Genomic DNA, 26273 nt, shown 5'->3' on the forward strand with positions numbered 1-26273 from the left:
TTGCAGAGTTTCACATAACAGAGGGCTCGTCCGGGATTTGAACCCGGGACCTCTCGCACCCTAAGCGAGAATCATACCCCTAGACCAACGAGCCACGCTGCGCAAAAGCTTTTGTCGAGCGTTTTGTGCAGCAATATTTAACTGAAAGGAAAGGCAGGTCGGGTGGTGTTGAGTTGCAGAAAAGCTGCCGGCTACATGCTGTACAGCAAAGGAGAGACGGTGCTGACACAAACACATCATACTGACAGAAAGTTGCGTGGGAAAGGTCTCGTCCGGGATTTGAACCCCGGACCTCTCGCACCCTAAGCGAGAATCATACCCCTAGACCAACGAGCCACTCTGCTCAAACGCTTATGTCGAGCCTTCTGTGCAGCAATATTTAGCTGAAAGGAAAGGGAGGTGTGGTGTTGTTTAGTTGCAGAAAAGCTGCCGGCTATATGCTGTACAGCAAAGGTAAGACAGTGCTGACACAAGCACCTGATAATGACAAATAGTTGCGTGGGGAAGGACTTGTCTGGGATTTGAACCCGGGACCTCTCGCACCCTAAGCGAGAATCATACCCTAGACCAACAAGCCTTGACTGGCTATGAATTTAGCTGAAAAAACAACAACATAATTTTCTAGATCACTGACGAGAGTTGAAAATTAACACATTTCAATTAAATGCACCTGTAAAGCCTGCGGGCTCGTCCGGGATTTGAACCCGGGACCTCTCGCACCCAACGCGAGAATCATACCCCTAGACCAACGAGCCGCTGAGTGCTCCCCTGGGTCTTGTTTTGTCAGGACCCCTTGCAGGCCTGAGCAAGTAAAAAATCTGGTCCAAAATTGGCTCTTTTCCTTCAATGCTAACAAAAGAGTTTCGTCTTTGTTTGTTTCGTTAGCGTCGATTCTTGCAGTAAAGTCTGGCGTTTGTTTCGGAAAGAAGGGCTCGTCCAGGAGTTGAACCCGGGACCTCTCGCACCCGAAGCGAGAATCATACCCCTAGACCAACGAGCCTGGGGCAAGGGTACCTTTTATTCAGTGCCTTTCTTCACAACAAATATTTAGAGTGGTCTGCAGGTAAGACCAATCTTTCAGCTTGGTTCCACTGCGCATCAACATTTCCTAAAGTAAGTCCTGGGTAACGAACTGCAGCAGTTCACCGGTGGCAGCTAGCAGCAAAAGTTGCAGAGTTTCACAGAACAGAGGGCTCGTCCGGGATTTGAACCCGGGACCTCTCGCACCCTAAGCGAGAATCATACCCCTAGACCAACGAGCCACGCTTTGCAAAAGCTTTTGTCGAGCGTTTTGTGCAGCAATATTTAACTGAAAGGAAAGGCAGGTCGGGTGGTGTTGAGTTGCAGAAAAGCTGCCGGCTACATGCTGTACAGCAAAGGAGAGACGGTGCTGAAACAAACACATCATACTGACAGAAAGTTGCGTGGGAAAGGTCTCGTCCGGGATTTGAACCCCGGACCTCTCGCACCCTAAGCGAGAATCATACCCCTAGACCAACAGCCACTCTGCTCAAACGCTTATGTCTAGCCTTCTGTGCAGCAATATTTAGCTGAAAGGAAAGGGAGGTGTGGTGTTGTTTAGTTGCAGAAAAGCTGCCGGCTATATGCTGTACAGCAAAGGTAAGACAGTGCTGACACAAGCACCTGATAATGACAAATAGTTGCGTGGGGAAGGACTTGTCTGGGATTTGAACCCGGGACCTCTCGCACCCTAAGCGAGAATCATACCCTAGACCAACAAGCCTTGACTGGCTATGAATTTAGCTGAAAAAACAACAACATAATTTTCTAGATCACTGACGAGAGTTGAAAATTAACACATTTCAATGAAATGCACCTGTAACGCCTGCGGGCTCGTCCGGGATTTGAACCCGGAACCTCTCGCACCCAAAGCGAGAATCATACCCCTAGACCAACGAGCCGCAATGTGATGGCTCAGGGGGAAAAAATATACATCCAACTGAGGCTAAATCTCCACAGCAGAAACGCGTTAGACAGTGAGGCCGACAAAGAATTGGTGAGGAAGCACAAAAGGGCTCGTCCGGGATTTGAACCCGGGACCTCTCGCACCCAAAGCCAGAATCATACCCCTAGACCAACGAGCCGCTGAGTGCTCCCCTGGGTCTTGTTTTGTCAGGACCCCTTGCAGGCCTGAGCAAGTAAAAAATCTGGTCCAAAATTGGCTCTTTTCCTTCAATGCTAACAAAAGAGTTTCGTCTTTGTTTGTTTCGTTAGCGTCGATTCTTGCAGTAAAGTCTGGCGTTTGTTTCGGAAAGAAGGGCTCGTCCGGGAGTTGAACCCGGGACCTCTCGCACCCGAAGCGAGAATCATACCCCTAGACCAACGAGCCTGGGGCAAGGGTACCTTTTATTCAGTGCCTTTCTTCACAACAAATATTTAGAGTGGTCTGCAGGTAAGACCAATCTTTCAGCTTGGTTCCACTGCGCATCAACATTTCCTAAAGTAAGTCCTGGGTAACGAACTGCAGCAGTTCACCGGTGGCAGCTAGCAGCAAAAGTTGCAGAGTTTCACAGAACAGAGGGCTCGTCCGGGATTTGAACCCGGGACCTCTCGCACCCTAAGCGAGAATCATACCCCTAGAACAACGAGCCACGCTGCGCAAAAGCTTTTGTCGAGCGTTTTGTGCAGCAATATTTAACTGAAAGGAAAGGCAGGTCGGGTGGTGTTGAGTTGCAGAAAAGCTGCCGGCGACATGCTGTACAGCAAAGGAGAGACGGTGCTGACACAAACACATCATACTGACAGAAAGTTGCGTGGGAAAGGTCTCGTCCGGGATTTGAACCCCGGACCTCTCGCACCCTAAGCGAGAATCATACCCCTAGACCAACGAGCCACTCTGCTCGAACGCTTATGTCGAGCCTTCTGTGCAGCAATATTTAGCTGAAAGGAAAGGGAGGTGTGGTGTTGTTTAGTTGCAGAAAAGCTGCCGGCTATATGCTGTACAGCAAAGGTAAGACAGTGCTGACACAAGCACCTGATAATGACAAATAGTTGCGTGGGGAAGGACTTGTCTGGGATTTGAACCCGGGACCTCTCGCACCCAAAGCGAGAATCATACCCCTAGACCAACGAGCCGCTGAGTGCTCCCCTGGGTCTTGTTTTGTCAGGACCCCTTGCAGGCCTGAGCAAGTAAAAAATCTGGTCCAAAATTGGCTCTTTTCCTTCAATGCTAACAAAAGAGTTTCGTTTTTGTTTGTTTCGTTATCGTCGATTCTTGCAGTTAAGTCTGGCGTTTGTTTCGGAAAGAAGGGCTCGTCCGGGAGTTGAACCCGGGACCTCTCGCACCCGAAGCGAGAATCATACCCCTAGACCAACGAGCCTGGGGCAAGGGTACCTTTTATTCAGTGCCTTTCTTCACAACAAATATTTAGAGTGGTCTGCAGGTAAGACCAATCTTTCAGCTTGGTTCCACTGCGCATCAACATTTCCTAAAGTAAGTCCTGGGTAACGAACTGCAGCAGTTCACCGGTGGCAGCTAGCAGCAAAAGTTGCAGAGTTTCACATAAGAGAGGGCTCGTCCGGGATTTGAACCCGGGACCTCTCGCACCCTAAGCGAGAATCATACCCCTAGACCAACGAGCCACGCTGCGCAAAAGCTTTTGTCGAGCGTTTTGTGCAGCAATATTTAACTGAAAGGAAAGGCAGGTCGGGTGGTGTTGAGTTGCAGAAAAGCTGCCGGCTACATGCTGTACAGCAAAGGAGAGACGGTGCTGACACAAACACATCATACTGACAGAAAGTTGCGTGGGAAAGGTCTCGTCCGGGATTTGAACCCCGGACCTCTCGCACCCTAAGCGAGAATCATACCCCTAGACCAACGAGCCACTCTGCTCAAACGCTTATGTCGAGCCTTCTGTGCAGCAATATTTAGCTGAAAGGAAAGGGAGGTGTGGTGTTGTTTAGTTGCAGAAAAGCTGCCGGCTATATGCTGTACAGCAAAGGTAAGACAGTGCTGACACAAGCACCTGATAATGACAAATAGTTGCGTGGGGAAGGACTTGTCTGGGATTTGAACCCGGGACCTCTCGCACCCAAAGCGAGAATCATACCCCTAGACCAACGAGCCGCTGAGTGCTCCCCTGGGTCTTGTTTTGTCAGGACCCCTTGCAGGCCTGAGCAAGTAAAAAATCTGGTCCAAAATTGGCTCTTTTCCTTCAATGCTAACAAAAGAGTTTCGTTTTTGTTTGTTTCGTTATCGTCGATTCTTGCAGTAAAGTCTGGCGTTTGTTTCGGAAAGAAGGGCTCGTCCGGGAGTTGAACCCGGGACCTCTCGCACCCGAAGCGAGAATCATACCCCTAGACCAACGAGCCTGGGGCAAGGGTACCTTTTATTCAGTGCCTTTCTTCACAACAAATATTTAGAGTGGTCTGCAGGTAAGACCAATCTTTCAGCTTGGTTCCACTGCGCATCAACATTTCCTAAAGTAAGTCCTGGGTAACGAACTGCAGCAGTTCACCGGTGGCAGCTAGCAGCAAAAGTTGCAGAGTTTCACATAAGAGAGGGCTCGTCCGGGATTTGAACCCGGGACCTCTCGCACCCTAAGCGAGAATCATACCCCTAGACCAACGAGCCACGCTGCGCAAAAGCTTTTGTCGAGCGTTTTGTGCAGCAATATTTAACTGAAAGGAAAGGCAGGTCGGGTGGTGTTGAGTTGCAGAAAAGCTGCCGGCTACATGCTGTACAGCAAAGGAGAGACGGTGCTGACACAAACACATCATACTGACAGAAAGTTGCGTGGGAAAGGTCTCGTCCGGGATTTGAACCCCGGACCTCTCGCACCCTAAGCGAGAATCATACCCCTAGACCAACGAGCCACTCTGCTCAAACGCTTATGTCGAGCCTTCTGTGCAGCAATATTTAGCTGAAAGGAAAGGGAGGTGTGGTGTTGTTTAGTTGCAGAAAAGCTGCCGGCTATATGCTGTACAGCAAAGGTAAGACAGTGCTGACACAAGCACCTGATAATGACAAATAGTTGCGTGGGGAAGGACTTGTCTGGGATTTGAACCCGGGACCTCTCGCACCCTAAGCGAGAATCATACCCTAGACCAACAAGCCTTGACTGGCTATGAATTTAGCTGAAAAAACAACAACATAATTTTCTAGATCACTGACGAGAGTTGAAAATTAACACATTTCAATGAAATGCACCTGTAACGCCTGCGGGCTCGTCCGGGATTTGAACCCGGAACCTCTCGCACCCAAAGCGAGAATCATACCCCTAGACCAACGAGCCGCAATGTGATGGCTCAGGGGGAAAAAATATACATCCAACTGAGGCTAAATCTCCACAGCAGAAACGCGTTAGACAGTGAGGCCGACAAAGAATTGGTGAGGAAGCACAAAAGGGCTCGTCCGGGATTTGAACCCGGGACCTCTCGCACCCAAAGCCAGAATCATACCCCTAGACCAACGAGCCGCTGAGTGCTCCCCTGGGTCTTGTTTTGTCAGGACCCCTTGCAGGCCTGAGCAAGTAAAAAATCTGGTCCAAAATTGGCTCTTTTCCTTCAATGCTAACAAAAGAGTTTCGTCTTTGTTTGTTTCGTTAGCGTCGATTCTTGCAGTAAAGTCTGGCGTTTGTTTCGGAAAGAAGGGCTCGTCCGGGAGTTGAACCCGGGACCTCTCGCACCCGAAGCGAGAATCATACCCCTAGACCAACGAGCCTGGGGCAAGGGTACCTTTTATTCAGTGCCTTTCTTCACAACAAATATTTAGAGTGGTCTGCAGGTAAGACCAATCTTTCAGCTTGGTTCCACTGCGCATCAACATTTCCTAAAGTAAGTCCTGGGTAACGAACTGCAGCAGTTCACCGGTGGCAGCTAGCAGCAAAAGTTGCAGAGTTTCACAGAACAGAGGGCTCGTCCGGGATTTGAACCCGGGACCTCTCGCACCCTAAGCGAGAATCATACCCCTAGAACAACGAGCCACGCTGCGCAAAAGCTTTTGTCGAGCGTTTTGTGCAGCAATATTTAACTGAAAGGAAAGGCAGGTCGGGTGGTGTTGAGTTGCAGAAAAGCTGCCGGCGACATGCTGTACAGCAAAGGAGAGACGGTGCTGACACAAACACATCATACTGACAGAAAGTTGCGTGGGAAAGGTCTCGTCCGGGATTTGAACCCCGGACCTCTCGCACCCTAAGCGAGAATCATACCCCTAGACCAACGAGCCACTCTGCTCGAACGCTTATGTCGAGCCTTCTGTGCAGCAATATTTAGCTGAAAGGAAAGGGAGGTGTGGTGTTGTTTAGTTGCAGAAAAGCTGCCGGCTATATGCTGTACAGCAAAGGTAAGACAGTGCTGACACAAGCACCTGATAATGACAAATAGTTGCGTGGGGAAGGACTTGTCTGGGATTTGAACCCGGGACCTCTCGCACCCAAAGCGAGAATCATACCCCTAGACCAACGAGCCGCTGAGTGCTCCCCTGGGTCTTGTTTTGTCAGGACCCCTTGCAGGCCTGAGCAAGTAAAAAATCTGGTCCAAAATTGGCTCTTTTCCTTCAATGCTAACAAAAGAGTTTCGTTTTTGTTTGTTTCGTTATCGTCGATTCTTGCAGTAAAGTCTGGCGTTTGTTTCGGAAAGAAGGGCTCGTCCGGGAGTTGAACCCGGGACCTCTCGCACCCGAAGCGAGAATCATACCCCTAGACCAACGAGCCTGGGGCAAGGGTACCTTTTATTCAGTGCCTTTCTTCACAACAAATATTTAGAGTGGTCTGCAGGTAAGACCAATCTTTCAGCTTGGTTCCACTGCGCATCAACATTTCCTAAAGTAAGTCCTGGGTAACGAACTGCAGCAGTTCACCGGTGGCAGCTAGCAGCAAAAGTTGCAGAGTTTCACATAAGAGAGGGCTCGTCCGGGATTTGAACCCGGGACCTCTCGCACCCTAAGCGAGAATCATACCCCTAGACCAACGAGCCACGCTGCGCAAAAGCTTTTGTCGAGCGTTTTGTGCAGCAATATTTAACTGAAAGGAAAGGCAGGTCGGGTGGTGTTGAGTTGCAGAAAAGCTGCCGGCTACATGCTGTACAGCAAAGGAGAGACGGTGCTGACACAAACACATCATACTGACAGAAAGTTGCGTGGGAAAGGTCTCGTCCGGGATTTGAACCCCGGACCTCTCGCACCCTAAGCGAGAATCATACCCCTAGACCAACGAGCCACTCTGCTCAAACGCTTATGTCGAGCCTTCTGTGCAGCAATATTTAGCTGAAAGGAAAGGGAGGTGTGGTGTTGTTTAGTTGCAGAAAAGCTGCCGGCTATATGCTGTACAGCAAAGGTAAGACAGTGCTGACACAAGCACCTGATAATGACAAATAGTTGCGTGGGGAAGGACTTGTCTGGGATTTGAACCCGGGACCTCTCGCACCCAAAGCGAGAATCATACCCCTAGACCAACGAGCCGCTGAGTGCTCCCCTGGGTCTTGTTTTGTCAGGACCCCTTGCAGGCCTGAGCAAGTAAAAAATCTGGTCCAAAATTGGCTCTTTTCCTTCAATGCTAACAAAAGAGTTTCGTTTTTGTTTGTTTCGTTATCGTCGATTCTTGCAGTAAAGTCTGGCGTTTGTTTCGGAAAGAAGGGCTCGTCCGGGAGTTGAACCCGGGACCTCTCGCACCCGAAGCGAGAATCATACCCCTAGACCAACGAGCCTGGGGCAAGGGTACCTTTTATTCAGTGCCTTTCTTCACAACAAATATTTAGAGTGGTCTGCAGGTAAGACCAATCTTTCAGCTTGGTTCCACTGCGCATCAACATTTCCTAAAGTAAGTCCTGGGTAACGAACTGCAGCAGTTCACCGGTGGCAGCTAGCAGCAAAAGTTGCAGAGTTTCACATAAGAGAGGGCTCGTCCGGGATTTGAACCCGGGACCTCTCGCACCCTAAGCGAGAATCATACCCCTAGACCAACGAGCCACGCTGCGCAAAAGCTTTTGTCGAGCGTTTTGTGCAGCAATATTTAACTGAAAGGAAAGGCAGGTCGGGTGGTGTTGAGTTGCAGAAAAGCTGCCGGCTACATGCTGTACAGCAAAGGAGAGACGGTGCTGACACAAACACATCATACTGACAGAAAGTTGCGTGGGAAAGGTCTCGTCCGGGATTTGAACCCCGGACCTCTCGCACCCTAAGCGAGAATCATACCCCTAGACCAACGAGCCACTCTGCTCAAACGCTTATGTCGAGCCTTCTGTGCAGCAATATTTAGCTGAAAGGAAAGGGAGGTGTGGTGTTGTTTAGTTGCAGAAAAGCTGCCGGCTATATGCTGTACAGCAAAGGTAAGACAGTGCTGACACAAGCACCTGATAATGACAAATAGTTGCGTGGGGAAGGACTTGTCTGGGATTTGAACCCGGGACCTCTCGCACCCTAAGCGAGAATCATACCCTAGACCAACAAGCCTTGACTGGCTATGAATTTAGCTGAAAAAACAACAACATAATTTTCTAGATCACTGACGAGAGTTGAAAATTAACACATTTCAATTAAATGCACCTGTAACGCCTGCGGGCTCGTCCGGGATTTGAACCCGGGACCTCTCGCACCCAAAGCGAGAATCATACCCCTAGACCAACGAGCCGCTGAGTGCTCCCCTGGGTCTTGTTTTGTCAGGACCCCTTGCAGGCCTGAGCAAGTAAAAAATCTGGTCCAAAATTGGCTCTTTTCCTTCAATGCTAACAAAAGAGTTTCGTCTTTGTTTGTTTCGTTAGCGTCGATTCTTGCAGTAAAGTCTGGCGTTTGTTTCGGAAAGAAGGGCTCGTCCAGGAGTTGAACCCGGGACCTCTCGCACCCGAAGCGAGAATCATACCCCTAGACCAACGAGCCTGGGGCAAGGGTACCTTTTATTCAGTGCCTTTCTTCACAACAAATATTTAGAGTGGTCTGCAGGTAAGACCAATCTTTCAGCTTGGTTCCACTGCGCATCAACATTTCCTAAAGTAAGTCCTGGGTAACGAACTGCAGCAGTTCACCGGTGGCAGCTAGCAGCAAAAGTTGCAGAGTTTCACAGAACAGAGGGCTCGTCCGGGATTTGAACCCGGGACCTCTCGCACCCTAAGCGAGAATCATACCCCTAGACCAACGAGCCACGCTTTGCAAAAGCTTTTGTCGAGCGTTTTGTGCAGCAATATTTAACTGAAAGGAAAGGCAGGTCGGGTGGTGTTGAGTTGCAGAAAAGCTGCCGGCTACATGCTGTACAGCAAAGGAGAGACGGTGCTGAAACAAACACATCATACTGACAGAAAGTTGCGTGGGAAAGGTCTCGTCCGGGATTTGAACCCCGGACCTCTCGCACCCTAAGCGAGAATCATACCCCTAGACCAACGAGCCACTCTGCTCAAACGCTTATGTCTAGCCTTCTGTGCAGCAATATTTAGCTGAAAGGAAAGGGAGGTGTGGTGTTGTTTAGTTGCAGAAAAGCTGCCGGCTATATGCTGTACAGCAAAGGTAAGACAGTGCTGACACAAGCACCTGATAATGACAAATAGTTGCGTGGGGAAGGACTTGTCTGGGATTTGAACCCGGGACCTCTCGCACCCTAAGCGAGAATCATACCCTAGACCAACAAGCCTTGACTGGCTATGAATTTAGCTGAAAAAACAACAACATAATTTTCTAGATCACTGACGAGAGTTGAAAATTAACACATTTCAATGAAATGCACCTGTAACGCCTGCGGGCTCGTCCGGGATTTGAACCCGGAACCTCTCGCACCCAAAGCGAGAATCATACCCCTAGACCAACGAGCCGCAATGTGATGGCTCAGGGGGAAAAAATATACATCCAACTGAGGCTAAATCTCCACAGCAGAAACGCGTTAGACAGTGAGGCCGACAAAGAATTGGTGAGGAAGCACAAAAGGGCTCGTCCGGGATTTGAACCCGGGACCTCTCGCACCCAAAGCCAGAATCATACCCCTAGACCAACGAGCCGCTGAGTGCTCCCCTGGGTCTTGTTTTGTCAGGACCCCTTGCAGGCCTGAGCAAGTAAAAAATCTGGTCCAAAATTGGCTCTTTTCCTTCAATGCTAACAAAAGAGTTTCGTCTTTGTTTGTTTCGTTAGCGTCGATTCTTGCAGTAAAGTCTGGCGTTTGTTTCGGAAAGAAGGGCTCGTCCGGGAGTTGAACCCGGGACCTCTCGCACCCGAAGCGAGAATCATACCCCTAGACCAACGAGCCTGGGGCAAGGGTACCTTTTATTCAGTGCCTTTCTTCACAACAAATATTTAGAGTGGTCTGCAGGTAAGACCAATCTTTCAGCTTGGTTCCACTGCGCATCAACATTTCCTAAAGTAAGTCCTGGGTAACGAACTGCAGCAGTTCACCGGTGGCAGCTAGCAGCAAAAGTTGCAGAGTTTCACAGAACAGAGGGCTCGTCCGGGATTTGAACCCGGGACCTCTCGCACCCTAAGCGAGAATCATACCCCTAGAACAACGAGCCACGCTGCGCAAAAGCTTTTGTCGAGCGTTTTGTGCAGCAATATTTAACTGAAAGGAAAGGCAGGTCGGGTGGTGTTGAGTTGCAGAAAAGCTGCCGGCGACATGCTGTACAGCAAAGGAGAGACGGTGCTTACACAAACACATCATACTGACAGAAAGTTGCGTGGGAAAGGTCTCGTCCGGGATTTGAACCCCGGACCTCTCGCACCCTAAGCGAGAATCATACCCCTAGACCAACGAGCCACTCTGCTCGAACGCTTATGTCGAGCCTTCTGTGCAGCAATATTTAGCTGAAAGGAAAGGGAGGTGTGGTGTTGTTTAGTTGCAGAAAAGCTGCCGGCTATATGCTGTACAGCAAAGGTAAGACAGTGCTGACACAAGCACCTGATAATGACAAATAGTTGCGTGGGGAAGGACTTGTCTGGGATTTGAACCCGGGACCTCTCGCACCCTAAGCGAGAATCATACCCTAGACCAACAAGCCTTGACTGGCTATGAATTTAGCTGAAAAAACAACAACATAATTTTCTAGATCACTGACGAGAGTTGAAAATTAACACATTTCAATTAAATGCACCTGTAACGCCTGCGGGCTCGTCCGGGATTTGAACCCTGGACCTCTCGCACCCAAAGCGAGAATCATACCCCTAGACCAACGAGCCGCTGAGTGCTCCCCTGGGTCTTGTTTTGTCAGGACCCCTTGCAGGCCTGAGCAAGTAAAAAATCTGGTCCAAAATTGGCTCTTTTCCTTCAATGCTAACAAAAGAGTTTCGTCTTTGTTTGTTTCGTTAGCGTCGATTCTTGCAGTAAAGTCTGGCGTTTGTTTCGGAAAGAAGGGCTCGTCCGGGAGATGAACCCGGGACCTCTCGCACCCGAAGCGAGAATCATACCCCTAGACCAACGAGCCTGGGGCAAGGGTACCTTTTATTCAGTGCCTTTCTTCACAACAAATATTTAGAGTGGTCTGCAGGTAAGACCAATCTTTCAGCTTGGTTCCACTGCGCATCAACATTTCCTAAAGTAAGTCCTGGGTAACGAACTGCAGCAGTTCACCGGTGGCAGCTAGCAGCAAAAGTTGCAGAGTTTCACAGAACAGAGGGCTCGTCCGGGATTTGAACCCGGGACCTCTCGCACCCTAAGCGAGAATCATACCCCTAGACCAATGAGCCACGCTGCGCAAAAGCTTTTGTCGAGCGTTTTGTGCAGCAATATTTAACTGAAAGGAAAGGCAGGTCGGGTGGTGTTGAGTTGCAGAAAAGCTGCCGGCTACATGCTGTACAGCAAAGGAGAGACGGTGCTGAAACAAACACATCATACTGACAGAAAGTTGCGTGGGAAAGGTCTCGTCCGGGATTTGAACCCCGGACCTCTCGCACCCTAAGCGAGAATCATACCCCTAGACCAACGAGCCACTCTGCTCAAACGCTTATGTCGAGCCTTCTGTGCAGCAATATTTAGCTGAAAGGAAAGGGAGGTGTGGTGTTGTTTAGTTGCAGAAAAGCTGCCGGCTATATGCTGTACAGCAAAGGTAAGACAGTGCTGACACAAGCACCTGATAATGACAAATAGTTGCGTGGGGAAGGACTTGTCTGGGATTTGAACCCGGGACCTCTCGCACCCTAAGCGAGAATCATACCCTAGACCAACAAGCCTTGACTGGCTATGAATTTAGCTGAAAAAACAACAAAATAATTTTCTAGATCACTGACGAGAGTTCAAAATTAACACATTTCAATGAAATGCACCTGTAACGCCTGCGGGCTCGTCCGGGATTTGAACCCGGAACCTCTCGCACCCAAAGCGAGAATAATACCCCTAGACCAACGAGCCGCAATGTGATGGCTCAGGGGGAAAAAATATACATCCAACTGAGGCTAAATCTCCACAGCAGAAACGCGTTAGACAGTGAGGCCGACAAAGAATTGGTGAGGAAGCACAAAAGGGCTCGTCCGGGATTTGAACCCGGGACCTCTCGCACCCAAAGCCAGAATCATACCCCTAGACCAACGAGCCGCTGAGTGCTCCCCTGGGTCTTGTTTTGTCAGGACCCCTTGCAGGCCTGAGCAAGTAAAAAATCTGGTCCAAAATTGGCTCTTTTCCTTCAATGCTAACAAAAGAGTTTCGTCTTTGTTTGTTTCGTTAGCGTCGATTCTTGCAGTAAAGTCTGGCGTTTGTTTCGGAAAGAAGGGCTCGTCCGGGAGTTGAACCCGGGACCTCTCGCACCCGAAGCGAGAATCATACCCCTAGACCAACGAGCCTGGGGCAAGGGTACCTTTTATTCAGTGCCTTTCTTCACAACAAATATTTAGAGTGGTCTGCAGGTAAGACCAATCTTTCAGCTTGGTTCCACTGCGCATCAACATTTCCTAAAGTAAGTCCTGGGTAACGAACTGCAGCAGTTCACCGGTGGCAGCTAGCAGCAAAAGTTGCAGAGTTTCACAGAACAGAGGGCTCGTCCGGGATTTGAACCCGGGACCTCTCGCACCCTAAGCGAGAATCATACCCCTAGAACAACGAGCCACGCTGCGCAAAAGCTTTTGTCGAGCGTTTTGTGCAGCAATATTTAACTGAAAGGAAAGGCAGGTCGGGTGGTGTTGAGTTGCAGAAAAGCTGCCGGCGACATGCTGTACAGCAAAGGAGAGACGGTGCTTACACAAACACATCATACTGACAGAAAGTTGCGTGGGAAAGGTCTCGTCCGGGATTTGAACCCCGGACCTCTCGCACCCTAAGCGAGAATCATACCCCTAGACCAACGAGCCACTCTGCTCGAACGCTTATGTCGAGCCTTCTGTGCAGCAATATTTAGCTGAAAGGAAAGGGAGGTGTGGTGTTGTTTAGTTGCAGAAAAGCTGCCGGCTATATGCTGTACAGCAAAGGTAAGACAGTGCTGACACAAGCACCTGATAATGACAAATAGTTGCGTGGGGAAGGACTTGTCTGGGATTTGAACCCGGGACCTCTCGCACCCTAAGCGAGAATCATACCCTAGACCAACAAGCCTTGACTGGCTATGAATTTAGCTGAAAAAACAACAAAATAATTTTCTAGATCACTGACGAGAGTTCAAAATTAACACATTTCAATGAAATGCACCTGTAACGCCTGCGGGCTCGTCCGGGATTTGAACCCGGAACCTCTCGCACCCAAAGCGAGAATAATACCCCTAGACCAACGAGCCGCAATGTGATGGCTCAGGGGGAAAAAATATACATCCAACTGAGGCTAAATCTCCACAGCAGAAACGCGTTAGACAGTGAGGCCGACAAAGAATTGGTGAGGAAGCACAAAAGGGCTCGTCCGGGATTTGAACCCGGGACCTCTCGCACCCAAAGCCAGAATCATACCCCTAGACCAACGAGCCGCTGAGTGCTCCCCTGGGTCTTGTTTTGTCAGGACCCCTTGCAGGCCTGAGCAAGTAAAAAATCTGGTCCAAAATTGGCTCTTTTCCTTCAATGCTAACAAAAGAGTTTCGTCTTTGTTTGTTTCGTTAGCGTCGATTCTTGCAGTAAAGTCTGGCGTTTGTTTCGGAAAGAAGGGCTCGTCCGGGAGTTGAACCCGGGACCTCTCGCACCCGAAGCGAGAATCATACCCCTAGACCAACGAGCCTGGGGCAAGGGTACCTTTTATTCAGTGCCTTTCTTCACAACAAATATTTAGAGTGGTCTGCAGGTAAGACCAATCTTTCAGCTTGGTTCCACTGCGCATCAACATTTCCTAAAGTAAGTCCTGGGTAACGAACTGCAGCAGTTCACCGGTGGCAGCTAGCAGCAAAAGTTGCAGAGTTTCACAGAACAGAGGGCTCGTCCGGGATTTGAACCCGGGACCTCTCGCACCCTAAGCGAGAATCATACCCCTAGACCAACGAGCCTGGGGCAAGGGTACCTTTTATTCAGTGCCTTTCTTCACAACAAATATTTAGAGTGGTCTGCAGGTAAGACCAATCTTTCAGCTTGGTTCCACTGCGCATCAACATTTCCTAAAGTAAGTCCTGGGTAACGAACTGCAGCAGTTCACCGGTGGCAGCTAGCAGCAAAAGTTGCAGAGTTTCACAGAACAGAGGGCTCGTCCGGGATTTGAACCCGGGACCTCTCGCACCCTAAGCGAGAATCATACCCCTAGACCAATGAGCCACGCTGCGCAAAAGCTTTTGTCGAGCGTTTTGTGCAGCAATATTTAACTGAAAGGAAAGGCAGGTCGGGTGGTGTTGAGTTGCAGAAAAGCTGCCGGCTACATGCTGTACAGCAAAGGAGAGACGGTGCTGAAACAAACACATCATACTGACAGAAAGTTGCGTGGGAAAGGTCTCGTCCGGGATTTGAACCCCGGACCTCTCGCACCCTAAGCGAGAATCATACCCCTAGACCAACGAGCCACTCTGCTCAAACGCTTATGTCGAGCCTTCTGTGCAGCAATATTTAGCTGAAAGGAAAGGGAGGTGTGGTGTTGTTTAGTTGCAGAAAAGCTGCCGGCTATATGCTGTACAGCAAAGGTAAGACAGTGCTGACACAAGCACCTGATAATGACAAATAGTTGCGTGGGGAAGGACTTGTCTGGGATTTGAACCCGGGACCTCTCGCACCCTAAGCGAGAATCATACCCTAGACCAACAAGCCTTGACTGGCTATGAATTTAGCTGAAAAAACAACAAAATAATTTTCTAGATCACTGACGAGAGTTCAAAATTAACACATTTCAATGAAATGCACCTGTAACGCCTGCGGGCTCGTCCGGGATTTGAACCCGGAACCTCTCGCACCCAAAGCGAGAATAATACCCCTAGACCAACGAGCCGCAATGTGATGGCTCAGGGGGAAAAAATATACATCCAACTGAGGCTAAATCTCCACAGCAGAAACGCGTTAGACAGTGAGGCCGACAAAGAATTGGTGAGGAAGCACAAAAGGGCTCGTCCGGGATTTGAACCCGGGACCTCTCGCACCCAAAGCCAGAATCATACCCCTAGACCAACGAGCCGCTGAGTGCTCCCCTGGGTCTTGTTTTGTCAGGACCCCTTGCAGGCCTGAGCAAGTAAAAAATCTGGTCCAAAATTGGCTCTTTTCCTTCAATGCTAACAAAAGAGTTTCGTCTTTGTTTGTTTCGTTAGCGTCGATTCTTGCAGTAAAGTCTGGCGTTTGTTTCGGAAAGAAGGGCTCGTCCGGGAGTTGAACCCGGGACCTCTCGCACCCGAAGCGAGAATCATACCCCTAGACCAACGAGCCTGGGGCAAGGGTACCTTTTATTCAGTGCCTTTCTTCACAACAAATATTTAGAGTGGTCTGCAGGTAAGACCAATCTTTCAGCTTGGTTCCACTGCGCATCAACATTTCCTAAAGTAAGTCCTGGGTAACGAACTGCAGCAGTTCACCGGTGGCAGCTAGCAGCAAAAGTTGCAGAGTTTCACAGAACAGAGGGCTCGTCCGGGATTTGAACCCGGGACCTCTCGCACCCTAAGCGAGAATCATACCCCTAGACCAACGAGCCTGGGGCAAGGGTACCTTTTATTCAGTGCCTTTCTTCACAACAAATATTTAGAGTGGTCTGCAGGTAAGACCAATCTTTCAGCTTGGTTCCACTGCGCATCAACATTTCCTAAAGTAAGTCCTGGGTAACGAACTGCAGCAGTTCACCGGTGGCAGCTAGCAGCAAAAGTTGCAGAGTTTCACAGAACAGAGGGCTCGTCCGGGATTTGAACCCGGGACCTCTCGCACCCTAAGCGAGAATCATACCCCTAGACCAACGAGCCACGCTGCGCAAAAGCTTTTGTCGAGCGTTTTGTGCAGCAATATTTAACTGAAAGGAAAGGCAGGTCGGGTGGTGTTGAGTTGCAGAAAAGCTGCCGGCTACATGCTGTACAGCAAAGGAGAGACGGTGCTGAAACAAACATATCATACTGACAGAAAGTTGCGTGGGAAAGGTCTCGTCCGGGATTTGAACCCCGGACCTCTCGCACCCTAAGCGAGAATCATACCCCTAGACCAACGAGCCACTCTGCTCAAACGCTTATGTCGAGCCTTCTGTGCAGAAATATTTAGCTGAAAGGAAAGGGAGGTGTGGTGTTGTTTAGTTGCAGAAAAGCTGCCGGCTATATGCTGTACAGCAAAGGTAAGACAGTGCTGACACAAGCACCTGATAATGACAAATAGTTGCGTGGGGAAGGACTTGTCTGGGATTTGAACCTGGGACCTCTCGCACCCTAAGCGAGAATAATACCCTAGACCAACAAGCCTTGACTGGCTATGAATTTAGCTGAAAAAACAACAACATCATTTTCTAGATCACTGACGAGAGTTGAAAATTAACACATTTCAATGAAATGCACCTGTAACGCCTGCGGGCTCGTCCGGGATTTGAACCCGGGACCTCTCGCACCCAAAGCGAGAATCATACCCCTAGACCAACGAGCCGCAATGTGATGGCTCAGGGGGAAAAAATATACATCCAACTGAGGCTAAATCTCCACAGCAGAAACGCGTTAGACAGTGAGGCCGACAAAGAATTGGTGAGGAAGCACAAAAGGGCTCGTCCGGGATTTGAACCCGGGACCTCTCGCACCCAAAGCCAGAATCATACCCCTAGACCAACGAGCCGCTGAGTGCTCCCCTGGGTCTTGTTTTGTCAGGACCCCTTGCAGGCCTGAGCAAGTAAAAAATCTGGTCCAAAATTGGCTCTTTTCCTTCAATGCTAACAAAAGAGTTTCGTCTTTGTTTGTTTCGTTAGCGTCGATTCTTGCAGTAAAGTCTGGCGTTTGTTTCGGAAAGAAGGGCTCGTCCGGGAGTTGAACCCGGGACCTCTCGCACCCGAAGCGAGAATCATACCCCTAGACCAACGAGCCTGGGGCAAGGGTACCTTTTATTCAGTGCCTTTCTTCACAACAAATATTTAGAGTGGTCTGCAGGTAAGACCAATCTTTCAGCTTGGTTCCACTGCGCATCAACATTTCCTAAAGTAAGTCCTGGGTAACGAACTGCAGCAGTTCACCGGTGGCAGCTAGCAGCAAAAGTTGCAGAGTTTCACAGAACAGAGGGCTCGTCCGGGATTTGAACCCGGGACCTCTCGCACCCTAAGCGAGAATCATACCCCTAGACCAACGAGCCTGGGGCAAGGGTACCTTTTATTCAGTGCCTTTCTTCACAACAAATATTTAGAGTGGTCTGCAGGTAAGACCAATCTTTCAGCTTGGTTCCACTGCGCATCAACATTTCCTAAAGTAAGTCCTGGGTAACGAACTGCAGCAGTTCACCGGTGGCAGCTAGCAGCAAAAGTTGCAGAGTTTCACAGAACAGAGGGCTCGTCCGGGATTTGAACCCGGGACCTCTCGCACCCTAAGCGAGAATCATACCCCTAGACCAACGAGCCACGCTGCGCAAAAGCTTTTGTCGAGCGTTTTGTGCAGCAATATTTAACTGAAAGGAAAGGCAGGTCGGGTGGTGTTGAGTTGCAGAAAAGCTGCCGGCTACATGCTGTACAGCAAAGGAGAGACGGTGCTGAAACAAACATATCATACTGACAGAAAGTTGCGTGGGAAAGGTCTCGTCCGGGATTTGAACCCCGGACCTCTCGCACCCTAAGCGAGAATCATACCCCTAGACCAACGAGCCACTCTGCTCAAACGCTTATGTCGAGCCTTCTGTGCAGCAATATTTAGCTGAAAGGAAAGGGAGGTGTGGTGTTGTTTAGTTGCAGAAAAGCTGCCGGCTATATGCTGTACAGCAAAGGTAAGACAGTGCTGACACAAGCACCTGATAATGACAAATAGTTGCGTGGGGAAGGACTTGTCTGGGATTTGAACCTGGGACCTCTCGCACCCTAAGCGAGAATAATACCCTAGACCAACAAGCCTTGACTGGCTATGAATTTAGCTGAAAAAACAACAACATAATTTTCTAGATCACTGACGAGAGTTGAAAATTAACACATTTCAATGAAATGCACCTGTAACGCCTGCGGGCTCGTCCGGGATTTGAACCCGGGACCTCTCGCACCCAAAGCGAGAATCATACCCCTAGACCAACGAGCCGCAATGTGATGGCTCAGGGGGAAAAAATATACATCCAACTGAGGCTAAATCTCCACAGCAGAAACGGGTTAGACAGTGAGGCCGACAAAGAATTGGTGAGGAAGCACAAAAGGGCTCGTCCGGGATTTGAACCCGGGACCTCTCGCACCCAAAGCGAGAATCATACCCCTAGACCAACGAGCCGCTGAGTGCTCCCCTGGGTCTTGTTTTGTCAGGACCCCTTGCAGGCCTGAGCAAGTAAAAAATCTGGTCCAAAATTGGCTCTTTTCCTTCAATGCTAACAAAAGAGTTTCGTCTTTGTTTGTTTCGTTAGCGTCGATTCTTGCAGTAAAGTCTGGCGTTTGTTTCGGAAAGAAGGGCTCGTCCGGGAGTTGAACCCGGGACCTCTCGCAACCGAAGCGAGAATCATACCCCTAGACCAACGAGCCTGGGGCAAGGGTACCTTTTATTCAGTGCCTTTCTTCACAACAAATATTTAGAGTGGTCTGCAGGTAAGACCAATCTTTCAGCTTGGTTCCACTGCGCATCAACATTTCCTAAAGTAAGTCCTGGGTAACGAACTGCAGCAGTTCACCGGTGGCAGCTAGCAGCAAAAGTTGCAGAGTTTCACAGAACAGAGGGCTCGTCCGGGATTTGAACCCGGGACCTCTCGCACCCTAAGCGAGAATCATACCCCTAGAACAACGAGCCACGCTGCGCAAAAGCTTTTGTCGAGCGTTTTGTGCAGCAATATTTAACTGAAAGGAAAGGCAGGTCGGGTGGTGTTGAGCTGCAGAAAAGCTGCCGGCGACATGCTGTACAGCAAAGGAGAGACGGTGCTGACACAAACACATCATACTGACAGAAAGTTGCGTGGGAAAGGTCTCGTCCGGGATTTGAACCCCGGACCTCTCGCACCCTAAGCGAGAATCATACCCCTAGACCAACGAGCCACTCTGCTCGAACGCTTATGTCGAGCCTTCTGTGCAGCAATATTTAGCTGAAAGGAAAGGGAGGTGTGGTGTTGTTTAGTTGCAGAAAAGCTGCCGGCTATATGCTGTACAGCAAAGGTAAGACAGTGCTGACACAAGCACCTGATAATGACAAATAGTTGCGTGGGGAAGGACTTGTCTGGGATTTGAACCCGGGACCTCTCGCACCCAAAGCGAGAATCATACCCCTAGACCAACGAGCCGCTGAGTGCTCCCCTGGGTCTTGTTTTGTCAGGACCCCTTGCAGGCCTGAGCAAGTAAAAAATCTGGTCCAAAATTGGCTCTTTTCCTTCAATGCTAACAAAAGAGTTTCGTTTTTGTTTGTTTCGTTATCGTCGATTCTTGCAGTAAAGTCTGGCGTTTGTTTCGGAAAGAAGGGCTCGTCCGGGAGTTGAACCCGGGACCTCTCGCACCCGAAGCGAGAATCATACCCCTAGACCAACGAGCCTGGGGCAAGGGTACCTTTTATTCAGTGCCTTTCTTCACAACAAATATTTAGAGTGGTCTGCAGGTAAGACCAATCTTTCAGCTTGGTTCCACTGCGCATCAACATTTCCTAAAGTAAGTCCTGGGTAACGAACTGCAGCAGTTCACCGGTGGCAGCTAGCAGCAAAAGTTGCAGAGTTTCACAGAACAGAGGGCTCGTCCGGGATTTGAACCCGGGACCTCTCGCACCCTAAGCAAGAATCATACCCCTAGACCAACGAGCCACGCTGCGCAAAAGCTTTTGTCGAGCGTTTTGTGCAGCAATATTTAACTGAAAGGAAAGGCATGTCGGGTGGTGTTGAGTTGCAGAAAAGCTGCCGGCTACATGCTGTACAGCAAAGGAGAGACGGTGCTGACACAAACACATCATACTGACAGAAAGTTGTGTGGGAAAGGTCTCGTCCGGGATTTGAACCCCGGACCTCTCGCACCCTAAGCGAGAATCATACCCCTAGACCAACGAGCCACTCTGCTCAAACGCTTATGTCGAGCCTTCTGTGCAGCAATATTTAGCTGAAAGGAAAGGGAGGTGTGGTGTTGTTTAGTTGCAGAAAAGCTGCCGGCTATATGCTGTACAGCAAAGGTAAGACAGTGCTGACACAAGCACCTGATAATGACAAATAGTTGCGTGGGGAAGGACTTGTCTGGGATTTGAACCCGGGACCTCTCGCACCCTAAGCGAGAATCATACTCTAGACCAACAAGCCTTGACTGGCTATGAATTTAGCTGAAAAAACAACAACATAATTTTCTAGATCATTGACGAGAGTTGAAAATTAACACATTTCAATGAAATGCACCTGTAACGCCTGCGGGCTCGTCCGGGATTTGAACCCGGGACCTCTCGCACCCAAAGCGAGAATCATACCCCTAGACCAACGAGCCGCAATGTGATGGCTCAGGGGGAAAAAATATACATCCAACTGAGGCTAAATCTCCACAGCAGAAACGCGTTAGACAGTGAGGCCGACAAAGAATTGGTGAGGAAGCACAAAAGGGCTCGTCCGGGATTTGAACCCGGGACCTCTCGCACCCAAAGCGAGAATCATACCCCTAGACCAACGAGCCGCTGAGTGCTCCCCTGGGTCTTGTTTTGTCAGGACCCCTTGCAGGCCTGAGCAAGTAAAAAATCTGGTCCAAAATTGGCTCTTTTCCTTCAATGCTAACAAAAGAGTTTCGTCTTTGTTTGTTTCGTTAGCGTCGATTCTTGCAGTAAAGTCTGGCGTTTGTTTCGGAAAGAAGGGCTCGTCCGGGAGTTGAACCCGGGACCTCTCGCACCCGAAGCGAGAATCATACCCCTAGACCAACGAGCCTGGGGCAAGGGTACCTTTTATTCAGTGCCTTTCTTCACAACAAATATTTAGAGTGGTCTGCAGGTAAGACCAATCTTTCAGCTTGGTTCCACTGCGCATCAACATTTCCTAAAGTAAGTCCTGGGTAACGAACTGCAGCAGTTCACCGGTGGCAGCTAGCAGCAAAAGTTGCAGAGTTTCACAGAACAGAGGGCTCGTCCGGGATTTGAACCCGGGACCTCTCGCACCCTAAGCGAGAATCATACCCCTAGACCAACGAGCCTGGGGCAAGGGTACCTTTTATTCAGTGCCTTTCTTCACAACAAATATTTAGAGTGGTCTGCAGGTAAGACCAATCTTTCAGCTTGGTTCCACTGCGCATCAACATTTCCTAAAGTAAGTCCTGGGTAACGAACTGCAGCAGTTCACCGGTGGCAGCTAGCAGCAAAAGTTGCAGAGTTTCACAGAACAGAGGGCTCGTCCGGGATTTGAACCCGGGACCTCTCGCACCCTAAGCGAGAATCATACCCCTAGACCAACGAGCCACGCTGCGCAAAAGCTTTTGTCGAGCGTTTTGTGCAGCAATATTTAACTGAAAGGAAAGGCAGGTCGGGTGGTGTTGAGTTGCAGAAAAGCTGCCGGCTACATGCTGTACAGCAAAGGAGAGACGGTGCTGAAACAAACATATCATACTGACAGAAAGTTGCGTGGGAAAGGTCTCGTCCGGGATTTGAACCCCGGACCTCTCGCACCCTAAGCGAGAATCATACCCCTAGACCAACGAGCCACTCTGCTCAAACGCTTATGTCGAGCCTTCTGTGCAGCAATATTTAGCTGAAAGGAAAGGGAGGTGTGGTGTTGTTTAGTTGCAGAAAAGCTGCCGGCTATATGCTGTACAGCAAAGGTAAGACAGTGCTGACACAAGCACCTGATAATGACAAATAGTTGCGTGGGGAAGGACTTGTCTGGGATTTGAACCTGGGACCTCTCGCACCCTAAGCGAGAATAATACCCTAGACCAACAAGCCTTGACTGGCTATGAATTTAGCTGAAAAAACAACAACATCATTTTCTAGATCACTGACGAGAGTTGAAAATTAACACATTTCAATGAAATGCACCTGTAACGCCTGCGGGCTCGTCCGGGATTTGAACCCGGGACCTCTCGCACCCAAAGCGAGAATCATACCCCTAGACCAACGAGCCGCAATGTGATGGCTCAGGGGGAAAAAATATACATCCAACTGAGGCTAAATCTCCACAGCAGAAACGCGTTAGACAGTGAGGCCGACAAAGAATTGGTGAGGAAGCACAAAAGGGCTCGTCCGGGATTTGAACCCGGGACCTCTCGCACCCAAAGCCAGAATCATACCCCTAGACCAACGAGCCGCTGAGTGCTCCCCTGGGTCTTGTTTTGTCAGGACCCCTTGCAGGCCTGAGCAAGTAAAAAATCTGGTCCAAAATTGGCTCTTTTCCTTCAATGCTAACAAAAGAGTTTCGTCTTTGTTTGTTTCGTTAGCGTCGATTCTTGCAGTAAAGTCTGGCGTTTGTTTCGGAAAGAAGGGCTCGTCCGGGAGTTGAACCCGGGACCTCTCGCACCCGAAGCGAGAATCATACCCCTAGACCAACGAGCCTGGGGCAAGGGTACCTTTTATTCAGTGCCTTTCTTCACAACAAATATTTAGAGTGGTCTGCAGGTAAGACCAATCTTTCAGCTTGGTTCCACTGCGCATCAACATTTCCTAAAGTAAGTCCTGGGTAACGAACTGCAGCAGTTCACCGGTGGCAGCTAGCAGCAAAAGTTGCAGAGTTTCACAGAACAGAGGGCTCGTCCGGGATTTGAACCCGGGACCTCTCGCACCCTAAGCGAGAATCATACCCCTAGACCAACGAGCCTGGGGCAAGGGTACCTTTTATTCAGTGCCTTTCTTCACAACAAATATTTAGAGTGGTCTGCAGGTAAGACCAATCTTTCAGCTTGGTTCCACTGCGCATCAACATTTCCTAAAGTAAGTCCTGGGTAACGAACTGCAGCAGTTCACCGGTGGCAGCTAGCAGCAAAAGTTGCAGAGTTTCACAGAACAGAGGGCTCGTCCGGGATTTGAACCCGGGACCTCTCGCACCCTAAGCGAGAATCATACCCCTAGACCAACGAGCCACGCTGCGCAAAAGCTTTTGTCGAGCGTTTTGTGCAGCAATATTTAACTGAAAGGAAAGGCAGGTCGGGTGGTGTTGAGTTGCAGAAAAGCTGCCGGCTACATGCTGTACAGCAAAGGAGAGACGGTGCTGAAACAAACATATCATACTGACAGAAAGTTGCGTGGGAAAGGTCTCGTCCGGGATTTGAACCCCGGACCTCTCGCACCCTAAGCGAGAATCATACCCCTAGACCAACGAGCCACTCTGCTCAAACGCTTATGTCGAGCCTTCTGTGCAGAAATATTTAGCTGAAAGGAAAGGGAGGTGTGGTGTTGTTTAGTTGCAGAAAAGCTGCCGGCTATATGCTGTACAGCAAAGGTAAGACAGTGCTGACACAAGCACCTGATAATGACAAATAGTTGCATGGGGAAGGACTTGTCTGGGATTTGAACCTGGGACCTCTCGCACCCTAAGCGAGAATAATACCCTAGACCAACAAGCCTTGACTGGCTATGAATTTAGCTGAAAAAACAACAACATAATTTTCTAGATCACTGACGAGAGTTGAAAATTAACACATTTCAATGAAATGCACCTGTAACGCCTGCGGGCTCGTCCGGGATTTGAACCCGGGACCTCTCGCACCCAAAGCGAGAATCATACCCCTAGACCAACGAGCCGCAATGTGATGGCTCAGGGGGAAAAAATATACATCCAACTGAGGCTAAATCTCCACAGCAGAAACGGGTTAGACAGTGAGGCCGACAAAGAATTGGTGAGGAAGCACAAAAGGGCTCGTCCGGGATTTGAACCCGGGACCTCTCGCACCCAAAGCGAGAATCATACCCCTAGACCAACGAGCCGCTGAGTGCTCCCCTGGGTCTTGTTTTGTCAGGACCCCTTGCAGGCCTGAGCAAGTAAAAAATCTGGTCCAAAATTGGCTCTTTTCCTTCAATGCTAACAAAAGAGTTTCGTCTTTGTTTGTTTCGTTAGCGTCGATTCTTGCAGTAAAGTCTGGCGTTTGTTTCGGAAAGAAGGGCTCGTCCGGGAGTTGAACCCGGGACCTCTCGCAACCGAAGCGAGAATCATACCCCTAGACCAACGAGCCTGGGGCAAGGGTACCTTTTATTCAGTGCCTTTCTTCACAACAAATATTTAGAGTGGTCTGCAGGTAAGACCAATCTTTCAGCTTGGTTCCACTGCGCATCAACATTTCCTAAAGTAAGTCCTGGGTAACGAACTGCAGCAGTTCACCGGTGGCAGCTAGCAGCAAAAGTTGCAGAGTTTCACAGAACAGAGGGCTCGTCCGGGATTTGAACCCGGGACCTCTCGCACCCTAAGCGAGAATCATACCCCTAGAACAACGAGCCACGCTGCGCAAAAGCTTTTGTCGAGCGTTTTGTGCAGCAATATTTAACTGAAAGGAAAGGCAGGTCGGGTGGTGTTGAGCTGCAGAAAAGCTGCCGGCGACATGCTGTACAGCAAAGGAGAGACGGTGCTGACACAAACACATCATACTGACAGAAAGTTGCGTGGGAAAGGTCTCGTCCGGGATTTGAACCCCGGACCTCTCGCACCCTAAGCGAGAATCATACCCCTAGACCAACGAGCCACTCTGCTCGAACGCTTATGTCGAGCCTTCTGTGCAGCAATATTTAGCTGAAAGGAAAGGGAGGTGTGGTGTTGTTTAGTTGCAGAAAAGCTGCCGGCTATATGCTGTACAGCAAAGGTAAGACAGTGCTGACACAAGCACCTGATAATGACAAATAGTTGCGTGGGGAAGGACTTGTCTGGGATTTGAACCCGGGACCTCTCGCACCCAAAGCGAGAATCATACCCCTAGACCAACGAGCCGCTGAGTGCTCCCCTGGGTCTTGTTTTGTCAGGACCCCTTGCAGGCCTGAGCAAGTAAAAAATCTGGTCCAAAATTGGCTCTTTTCCTTCAATGCTAACAAAAGAGTTTCGTTTTTGTTTGTTTCGTTATCGTCGATTCTTGCAGTAAAGTCTGGCGTTTGTTTCGGAAAGAAGGGCTCGTCCGGGAGTTGAACCCGGGACCTCTCGCACCCGAAGCGAGAATCATACCCCTAGACCAACGAGCCTGGGGCAAGGGTACCTTTTATTCAGTGCCTTTCTTCACAACAAATATTTAGAGTGGTCTGCAGGTAAGACCAATCTTTCAGCTTGGTTCCACTGCGCATCAACATTTCCTAAAGTAAGTCCTGGGTAACGAACTGCAGCAGTTCACCGGTGGCAGCTAGCAGCAAAAGTTGCAGAGTTTCACAGAACAGAGGGCTCGTCCGGGATTTGAACCCGGGACCTCTCGCACCCTAAGCAAGAATCATACCCCTAGACCAACGAGCCACGCTGCGCAAAAGCTTTTGTCGAGCGTTTTGTGCAGCAATATTTAACTGAAAGGAAAGGCATGTCGGGTGGTGTTGAGTTGCAGAAAAGCTGCCGGCTACATGCTGTACAGCAAAGGAGAGACGGTGCTGACACAAACACATCATACTGACAGAAAGTTGTGTGGGAAAGGTCTCGTCCGGGATTTGAACCCCGGACCTCTCGCACCCTAAGCGAGAATCATACCCCTAGACCAACGAGCCACTCTGCTCAAACGCTTATGTCGAGCCTTCTGTGCAGCAATATTTAGCTGAAAGGAAAGGGAGGTGTGGTGTTGTTTAGTTGCAGAAAAGCTGCCGGCTATATGCTGTACAGCAAAGGTAAGACAGTGCTGACACAAGCACCTGATAATGACAAATAGTTGCGTGGGGAAGGACTTGTCTGGGATTTGAACCCGGGACCTCTCGCACCCTAAGCGAGAATCATACTCTAGACCAACAAGCCTTGACTGGCTATGAATTTAGCTGAAAAAACAACAACATAATTTTCTAGATCATTGACGAGAGTTGAAAATTAACAC

The 26273-nt window shown here is 49.5% G+C and overlaps 45 non-coding genes across 45 annotated transcripts; all 45 read right to left on the reverse strand.

Annotated features, from left to right (window-relative positions):
- Positions 1-22: 22 nt before the first annotated feature.
- On the reverse strand, positions 23-94 carry trnap-agg. Its single transcript has one exon. It is a non-coding gene; the product is annotated as a tRNA-Pro (tRNA).
- An 834-nt stretch (positions 95-928) lies between these two features.
- On the reverse strand, positions 929-1000 carry trnap-cgg. The gene has a single exon. It is a non-coding gene; the product is annotated as a tRNA-Pro (tRNA).
- A 190-nt stretch (positions 1001-1190) lies between these two features.
- On the reverse strand, positions 1191-1262 carry trnap-agg. Its single transcript has one exon. It is a non-coding gene; the product is annotated as a tRNA-Pro (tRNA).
- Positions 1263-2278: 1016 nt separating this feature from the next.
- Positions 2279-2350, reverse strand: trnap-cgg. The gene has a single exon. It is a non-coding gene; the product is annotated as a tRNA-Pro (tRNA).
- Positions 2351-3269: 919 nt separating this feature from the next.
- trnap-cgg lies at positions 3270-3341 on the reverse strand. Its single transcript has one exon. It is a non-coding gene; the product is annotated as a tRNA-Pro (tRNA).
- A 190-nt stretch (positions 3342-3531) lies between these two features.
- trnap-agg lies at positions 3532-3603 on the reverse strand. Its single transcript has one exon. It is a non-coding gene; the product is annotated as a tRNA-Pro (tRNA).
- A 657-nt stretch (positions 3604-4260) lies between these two features.
- On the reverse strand, positions 4261-4332 carry trnap-cgg. Its single transcript has one exon. It is a non-coding gene; the product is annotated as a tRNA-Pro (tRNA).
- Positions 4333-4522: 190 nt separating this feature from the next.
- On the reverse strand, positions 4523-4594 carry trnap-agg. The gene has a single exon. It is a non-coding gene; the product is annotated as a tRNA-Pro (tRNA).
- A 1017-nt stretch (positions 4595-5611) lies between these two features.
- Positions 5612-5683, reverse strand: trnap-cgg. The gene has a single exon. It is a non-coding gene; the product is annotated as a tRNA-Pro (tRNA).
- A 919-nt stretch (positions 5684-6602) lies between these two features.
- Positions 6603-6674, reverse strand: trnap-cgg. Its single transcript has one exon. It is a non-coding gene; the product is annotated as a tRNA-Pro (tRNA).
- Positions 6675-6864: 190 nt separating this feature from the next.
- trnap-agg lies at positions 6865-6936 on the reverse strand. Its single transcript has one exon. It is a non-coding gene; the product is annotated as a tRNA-Pro (tRNA).
- Positions 6937-7593: 657 nt separating this feature from the next.
- On the reverse strand, positions 7594-7665 carry trnap-cgg. Its single transcript has one exon. It is a non-coding gene; the product is annotated as a tRNA-Pro (tRNA).
- Positions 7666-7855: 190 nt separating this feature from the next.
- On the reverse strand, positions 7856-7927 carry trnap-agg. The gene has a single exon. It is a non-coding gene; the product is annotated as a tRNA-Pro (tRNA).
- Positions 7928-8516: 589 nt separating this feature from the next.
- On the reverse strand, positions 8517-8588 carry trnap-ugg. The gene has a single exon. It is a non-coding gene; the product is annotated as a tRNA-Pro (tRNA).
- Positions 8589-8761: 173 nt separating this feature from the next.
- Positions 8762-8833, reverse strand: trnap-cgg. The gene has a single exon. It is a non-coding gene; the product is annotated as a tRNA-Pro (tRNA).
- A 190-nt stretch (positions 8834-9023) lies between these two features.
- Positions 9024-9095, reverse strand: trnap-agg. Its single transcript has one exon. It is a non-coding gene; the product is annotated as a tRNA-Pro (tRNA).
- A 1017-nt stretch (positions 9096-10112) lies between these two features.
- On the reverse strand, positions 10113-10184 carry trnap-cgg. The gene has a single exon. It is a non-coding gene; the product is annotated as a tRNA-Pro (tRNA).
- A 1096-nt stretch (positions 10185-11280) lies between these two features.
- On the reverse strand, positions 11281-11352 carry trnap-cgg. Its single transcript has one exon. It is a non-coding gene; the product is annotated as a tRNA-Pro (tRNA).
- Positions 11353-12631: 1279 nt separating this feature from the next.
- Positions 12632-12703, reverse strand: trnap-cgg. The gene has a single exon. It is a non-coding gene; the product is annotated as a tRNA-Pro (tRNA).
- A 1279-nt stretch (positions 12704-13982) lies between these two features.
- On the reverse strand, positions 13983-14054 carry trnap-cgg. Its single transcript has one exon. It is a non-coding gene; the product is annotated as a tRNA-Pro (tRNA).
- Positions 14055-14244: 190 nt separating this feature from the next.
- Positions 14245-14316, reverse strand: trnap-agg. Its single transcript has one exon. It is a non-coding gene; the product is annotated as a tRNA-Pro (tRNA).
- Positions 14317-15595: 1279 nt separating this feature from the next.
- Positions 15596-15667, reverse strand: trnap-cgg. The gene has a single exon. It is a non-coding gene; the product is annotated as a tRNA-Pro (tRNA).
- A 190-nt stretch (positions 15668-15857) lies between these two features.
- trnap-agg lies at positions 15858-15929 on the reverse strand. Its single transcript has one exon. It is a non-coding gene; the product is annotated as a tRNA-Pro (tRNA).
- Positions 15930-16119: 190 nt separating this feature from the next.
- Positions 16120-16191, reverse strand: trnap-agg. The gene has a single exon. It is a non-coding gene; the product is annotated as a tRNA-Pro (tRNA).
- A 589-nt stretch (positions 16192-16780) lies between these two features.
- On the reverse strand, positions 16781-16852 carry trnap-ugg. The gene has a single exon. It is a non-coding gene; the product is annotated as a tRNA-Pro (tRNA).
- A 356-nt stretch (positions 16853-17208) lies between these two features.
- On the reverse strand, positions 17209-17280 carry trnap-cgg. The gene has a single exon. It is a non-coding gene; the product is annotated as a tRNA-Pro (tRNA).
- Positions 17281-17470: 190 nt separating this feature from the next.
- trnap-agg lies at positions 17471-17542 on the reverse strand. Its single transcript has one exon. It is a non-coding gene; the product is annotated as a tRNA-Pro (tRNA).
- A 190-nt stretch (positions 17543-17732) lies between these two features.
- trnap-agg lies at positions 17733-17804 on the reverse strand. The gene has a single exon. It is a non-coding gene; the product is annotated as a tRNA-Pro (tRNA).
- A 589-nt stretch (positions 17805-18393) lies between these two features.
- On the reverse strand, positions 18394-18465 carry trnap-ugg. The gene has a single exon. It is a non-coding gene; the product is annotated as a tRNA-Pro (tRNA).
- Positions 18466-18576: 111 nt separating this feature from the next.
- trnap-ugg lies at positions 18577-18648 on the reverse strand. The gene has a single exon. It is a non-coding gene; the product is annotated as a tRNA-Pro (tRNA).
- Positions 18649-18821: 173 nt separating this feature from the next.
- trnap-cgg lies at positions 18822-18893 on the reverse strand. Its single transcript has one exon. It is a non-coding gene; the product is annotated as a tRNA-Pro (tRNA).
- A 919-nt stretch (positions 18894-19812) lies between these two features.
- trnap-cgg lies at positions 19813-19884 on the reverse strand. Its single transcript has one exon. It is a non-coding gene; the product is annotated as a tRNA-Pro (tRNA).
- Positions 19885-20735: 851 nt separating this feature from the next.
- On the reverse strand, positions 20736-20807 carry trnap-ugg. The gene has a single exon. It is a non-coding gene; the product is annotated as a tRNA-Pro (tRNA).
- Positions 20808-20918: 111 nt separating this feature from the next.
- On the reverse strand, positions 20919-20990 carry trnap-ugg. Its single transcript has one exon. It is a non-coding gene; the product is annotated as a tRNA-Pro (tRNA).
- Positions 20991-21163: 173 nt separating this feature from the next.
- Positions 21164-21235, reverse strand: trnap-cgg. Its single transcript has one exon. It is a non-coding gene; the product is annotated as a tRNA-Pro (tRNA).
- Positions 21236-21425: 190 nt separating this feature from the next.
- trnap-agg lies at positions 21426-21497 on the reverse strand. The gene has a single exon. It is a non-coding gene; the product is annotated as a tRNA-Pro (tRNA).
- A 190-nt stretch (positions 21498-21687) lies between these two features.
- trnap-agg lies at positions 21688-21759 on the reverse strand. Its single transcript has one exon. It is a non-coding gene; the product is annotated as a tRNA-Pro (tRNA).
- A 589-nt stretch (positions 21760-22348) lies between these two features.
- Positions 22349-22420, reverse strand: trnap-ugg. The gene has a single exon. It is a non-coding gene; the product is annotated as a tRNA-Pro (tRNA).
- Positions 22421-22776: 356 nt separating this feature from the next.
- Positions 22777-22848, reverse strand: trnap-cgg. The gene has a single exon. It is a non-coding gene; the product is annotated as a tRNA-Pro (tRNA).
- A 190-nt stretch (positions 22849-23038) lies between these two features.
- trnap-agg lies at positions 23039-23110 on the reverse strand. Its single transcript has one exon. It is a non-coding gene; the product is annotated as a tRNA-Pro (tRNA).
- A 190-nt stretch (positions 23111-23300) lies between these two features.
- trnap-agg lies at positions 23301-23372 on the reverse strand. The gene has a single exon. It is a non-coding gene; the product is annotated as a tRNA-Pro (tRNA).
- Positions 23373-23961: 589 nt separating this feature from the next.
- On the reverse strand, positions 23962-24033 carry trnap-ugg. Its single transcript has one exon. It is a non-coding gene; the product is annotated as a tRNA-Pro (tRNA).
- A 111-nt stretch (positions 24034-24144) lies between these two features.
- On the reverse strand, positions 24145-24216 carry trnap-ugg. The gene has a single exon. It is a non-coding gene; the product is annotated as a tRNA-Pro (tRNA).
- A 173-nt stretch (positions 24217-24389) lies between these two features.
- Positions 24390-24461, reverse strand: trnap-cgg. The gene has a single exon. It is a non-coding gene; the product is annotated as a tRNA-Pro (tRNA).
- A 919-nt stretch (positions 24462-25380) lies between these two features.
- trnap-cgg lies at positions 25381-25452 on the reverse strand. Its single transcript has one exon. It is a non-coding gene; the product is annotated as a tRNA-Pro (tRNA).
- Between the last annotated feature and the right edge of the window lie 821 nt (positions 25453-26273).

This window comes from Alosa sapidissima, chromosome 8 (assembly GCF_018492685.1).
Source record: "Alosa sapidissima isolate fAloSap1 chromosome 8, fAloSap1.pri, whole genome shotgun sequence".
NCBI classification, from domain to species: Eukaryota; Metazoa; Chordata; class Actinopteri; order Clupeiformes; family Clupeidae; genus Alosa; species Alosa sapidissima.